The sequence below is a fragment of the Pongo pygmaeus genome, chromosome 18 (genome assembly GCF_028885625.2).
Source record: "Pongo pygmaeus isolate AG05252 chromosome 18, NHGRI_mPonPyg2-v2.0_pri, whole genome shotgun sequence".
In the NCBI taxonomy this organism is placed as follows: Eukaryota; Metazoa; Chordata; class Mammalia; order Primates; family Hominidae; genus Pongo; species Pongo pygmaeus.
In genome coordinates, this window is record NC_072391.2 from 5,485,546 (window position 1) to 5,490,871 (window position 5,326).

Consider the following 5,326-nt stretch of genomic DNA (forward strand, 5'->3'; position numbering starts at 1 on the left):
TTCTGCTAAACAAAGGATCCCAGAATACTCACCCATTCCAGTTAAAGGCATAACGAAGAAAGCAATATTCACAAAGGAAATGCGGAAAGGAATAAAAGCCATCAAGCCACAAAAATAATGTGACTAAGGGGCAGGATTTGCAGATGTAGAGATTGAATGTGGTTGCCCTTTCTCACCCACACAAGAAAAAGGATGGAACAGATCATGAGATTCGACTGTTCTGCTGCGCAGCCTCCGCAGGGCACTTTGTATGTCCCTGTTTCTCAGGCTGTAGATGAAAAGGTTCAGCATGGGGGTGAGCACAGCGTACATCACTGATGCCACCACACCATTCCTGGGGGGTGGTGACACAGCTGAAGTCAGGTACATGCCAATGCCTGTTCCGTCAAATCAGCAAACAACTGCTAGGTGAGAGCCGCAGGTGGAGAAGGCTTCCTACTTCCCATCTGACGATGAAATCCTTAGAATGGAGGGGACAATTTTATAGTAAGACAAAAGGATCCCTGAAACGACAAGAAAACCCAACATAGTACTACCGAAATCTATGAATATGCTATCGATGACGCTGTCAGAACAGGCAAGTTTGAGAAGTTGAGAGGGGTCACAGGCAAAATGAGAGATTTCCACATTCTTGATGATGGTGAATTGTAACACAATCCAACTGGGCAGCTGGCAATCCAACAGGCTAAGGAAAAAGGACACCAAAACGAAGAAGACACAGAGGTGAGGATTCACGATGACTGGGTAGTGCAGAGGGCGACAGATGGCTACAAAGCAGTCATAGGCCATCACAGGCAGAAGCATGTCTTCTATACATGCAAAAAGGACCAAGAAAGACATCTGTGTCAGGCAGCCCGCATGAGAGATGACTCTGCTATGTGACTGCATGTCCACAATCATCTTGGGAACCGTGGCCGAGGTGAAACCCATGTCAGCCCAGCACAGGTTGGAGAGGAAGAAGTACATGGGGGTGTGGAGGGGGGAGTCAGAGCTGACAGCCAGGATGCTGAGCAGGTTCCTCAGCACCGTGACCAGATACGTGGACAGGGACAGGGAGAGCAAAGCGAGGACGGGCTGCAGTTCTGGATCCTCTGAGAGTCCCAGGAGGAGGAATTCTCAGACACCTGTGAGATTCCGTGGCTCTGTGTGTCTTGGACACCTTGAGAAGGAAAGAGGATTGGAAAAATAAAAGAGAAAAACCAGCCCTTAATGCTGGATGCAAGCAATTCACAAGGAACACTTTCACACTTGGGGACCATACACCGCCAGCAATGTTTCTCAGCTGTGACAATTCCAAAAATCTCAGAATTATTACGTGGTTTACTTTTTTGCTATACAAGTCTTTCTGTACATACCACTTTAGAGAAAATCCACTGAAGAATATTAGAAGACCAAAACGTCATATATAACAAATCCGTGATCTCAGTAAAATACGGCCTACTCTTTTCAGAAAAAATACAATGCAATGAAAATGTCCTTCTCTCTTTAAGAAAAAGATCTCATCTAATTGAAAGAAATTAAGAAGCCGTGAAATACACTCTATTTTATTCTGACACCGTGCTGCAAGTTCCTGTGATGTAGAATATGTAAAAGGACGACACAAGAGCTAGGACCCCATTATCTAAAACCGAAATCGAAGCTTATAGTTCTCAATCGGAGGACCTTTTCACGTGCCTGTTACTTTTCATAGTTATTATCATCCTTAGGTTTTCTGACATCATTTCTTCATAAAAGTACACGCACACTCAAATATGGGAGCTGTGTTTCCAAATGAATTGAATATATAACTCTTGGCTCAGCACCATGCCTCACACCTGTAATCCCAGCACTTTGGGCGGCCGAGGCTGATGGATCACCTGAGGTCAGGACTTCCAGAACAGCCTGGCCCACGTGGTGAAACCCCGTCTCCAGTGAAAATAAAAAAAAATTAGCCGGGTGTGGTGGCGCGTAAACCTAGCTACTCGGGAGGCTGAAGCAGGAGAATCCCTTCGAACCTGGAAGGCAGAGATTGGACACCCCGTGATAGGATTTTTGATATCCTAGGGAGATATTGCTCCTGACAGCAGAGTGGGCGTACACCCTGTGATATTATCTGTAATATCCTAGAAAGATATTGCTCCTAATATCAGGGTGGCTGTACACCGTGTGATATTAATTGTAATGTCCTACAGAGATATGACTCCTAATAATACAGTGGGTGTACAACCTGTGATATTATTCATAATATATTACAGAGATACGACTCCTGGTATCACAGTGAGTGTACACCATGTTTCTACACCCTGTGATCTTATTTGTAACAACTTAGAGGAATATTACAGCTAATATCAAAGTGGGGGTACACCCTGCGATGTTATTTGTTATCTACTAGGTAGATGTTACTCCTAATATCACAGTGAGTGTACATTATGTGTGGAGAGACTGTGAAATTATTCATAATACCCTAGGAAGATATTACTCGTAATACCACAGTGGGTGTACACCCTGTGATATTACTTGTAATCACCTAGGGAGATACGATTCCTAATATTACAGTGGGTGTACACTCTGTGATGTTATTTGTAATGTCCTAGGAAGAGATTACTCCTAATATCAAAGTGGATGTACACCATGTGTGTACACTCTGTGATCTAATTCGTAATATCACAGAGAGATATTTCTCCTATGATCACAGTGGGTGTACATTCTGATATGATTCGTAGTATCCTAGAGAGATATTGCTCCCAGTATCACAGTGGGGGTACACCCTGTGATATTATTCATAATATCCTAGAGAGATATTACCTCTAATATCAGAGTTTCTGTACACCCTGCGGTATTATTCATAATATCCTAGGGAGTTATTATCCCTAACATCACAGAGCATGTACACCATGGGTGGACAGCCGGTGATGTTATTGGTAATATCCTAGGGGGATATTACCCTTAATGTCACAGTGGGTGTTCACCATGTGTGTATGCACTGAGATGTTACTCGTAATATCGTAGGGAGAAATTACACCTAAGGTTACAGTGGGTGTACACCATGTGTTTCTGTTGTGTGATGCTACTGGTAATATCTCAGAAAGTTATTAGTCCTAGTGCCACGGTGGGTGTATACCATGTGTGTCCACTCTGTGATGTTATTCGTATTATCCTAGGGAGGTAGTTCTCATAACATCGCCGTGGGTGTACATCAGGTATGTACTCCCTGTGGTCTTATTGACTATGTCCTGCGTTGATAGTACTCCTAATATCACCGTGCGTGCGCACCATGTGTGTACATTCTGTGATGGTGTTCGTAGTATCCTAGGGAGATATCACTCCCGATGTCATAGTGGGTGTACAGCCTTGTGATATTCTTGGTAGTATCCTTGGGATGTATTATTACTCGTGTTATCACAGTGGGTGTACACCCTGTGATAGTATTTGTAATATCCTAGGGAAATATCATTGTATACCCTGTGATATTGTTTGGGACATTTGAGGGAGCTATTTCTCTTAAAGTCAGAGTGGGTGTACACCCTGTAATATTCTTCCTAATATCACAGCGGGTGTACACCGTGAGTGATATTTTTTTCTAATATCCAGCGGGGGAGAGGATGATATTGCTTCCAGTATCACAGAAGGTGTACACCCCCCTGTGATATTGTTCCTAATATCCAGGGAAGGAGAGGATGACATTATTCGCAATATCACTGGGGGTGTACCACCTCCCGCCGGGATATTGTTCTTAATATCCGGAGGTGGGGAGAATGATGTTACTCCCAATATCACAGGGGTGTACACCACCCCTGTTTGTAAACACCCCCTGTTGTATTGTTCCAAATGGCCTGTGAAAGAGTAAATATGACTCCCATTATCGCGGGGGGTGTTGAGCCCTGATGATACTGTTTTCTAACATCCAGGGAAGGAGAGTATGCTATTACTCCCAAGATCGCAGGGGTTGTACACCCTTTTGTGTTTTTGTGCCCAATATCCAGGAAAATAGAGGATGATATTACTCCCAATATCGAAGTAATTGTACAGCTCCCCTGTGATATGCTTCCTCATATCCAGACAGGAAAAGAATGAGATTACTGCCAACAGCGTAGGGAACGTATACCCGCGCTGTGATATCTTTCTTTCCCAGTATCCAGGTGGGGAGACGATCATATTCCTTCCAATGTCGCAGGGTGTGTACACCCCCTCTGTGATCTCGTTGCTAACATCCAGGTTTGGGGAGGATGACATTACTCCCAATATCGCAGGGGGTGTACACACCCCTGTGAAAATCTTCCTCTATTCAGAGGGAGAGAGGATGATATTACTCCCAGTACCGCAGGGGGTTTACACAGCCCTGTGATACTCTTCCTAATATCCACAGGGAGAGAGGATGATAGTACTCCCAATATCGCAGGGGGTGTACACAACCCTGTGATATTGTTCCTAAGATCCAGAGCGAAAGAGGATGATACGACTCTCAATATCGCAGTTGGCGTACACCCCTCCTGTCCTATTGTTCTGAATACCCTGGGAGGGAGAGGATGAAGTTACGTTGAATATGGCAGGGAATGCACACCCTCCCCCTCTGATACCCTTCCTGATGTCCAGGGGAAGAGAGGAAAATTTTACCCCCAATATCGCAGAGGCAGTACACCCCACCTGTGATGTTGTTCCCAATATGCAAGGGGGGAGAGGATGATACTATTCTCAATATCGCAGGGCTGTTCACATCCCCAGTGACATTTTTCCTAATATCTAGGGGAGAGACAATTGTATGACAGCAAAGGTCGCAGGGTCTCTACGTCCCTTCCTGATATTGTTCCTAATATCCAGGAGGGAAGAGGATGGTATCAAATATGAAAGGGGGTGTACACCCCCCACCCCTACGATATTGTTCTTAATCATCGTGAGGGGAGACGATGATATCACTCCAAGTATCGCAGGGGTTGTTCGCCACCCCCTGTGATATCGTTTCTGATATCCACGGGGGGAGAAAATCATATTACTTCCAATATTGCAGGTGGCGTATACCCCACCTGAAATACGGCACCGAATATCCAAAGAGGGAGAGGATGGTATTAATACCAATATCGAAGTGTCTGTACACGCCCCTTGTGATATGGTTTTTAATATCCAGTGGGCGGGAGGATGATATTAGTGCCAACATGCCAGAGGGTGTACACTACCCCTGTGATATTGTCCCTAACTTCCAGAGGGGAGAGGATGATATCACTCCCAATATCTCAGAAGCTGTACATCCCCTGTGATATTGTTCATCATATCCAGGGAGGCGAAGGATGACATTCCATTGAATTTCACGACAGTACTACACGCACAGTGTGATATTGTTCCTAATATCCGA

At 44.7% G+C, this 5,326-nt stretch overlaps 1 pseudogene; it reads right to left on the reverse strand.

Moving 5' to 3' along the window:
* Positions 1-390: 390 nt before the first annotated feature.
* LOC134738555 (olfactory receptor 7E24-like) lies at positions 391-4,248 on the reverse strand (annotated as a pseudogene).
* Positions 4,249-5,326: the final 1,078 nt, after the last annotated feature.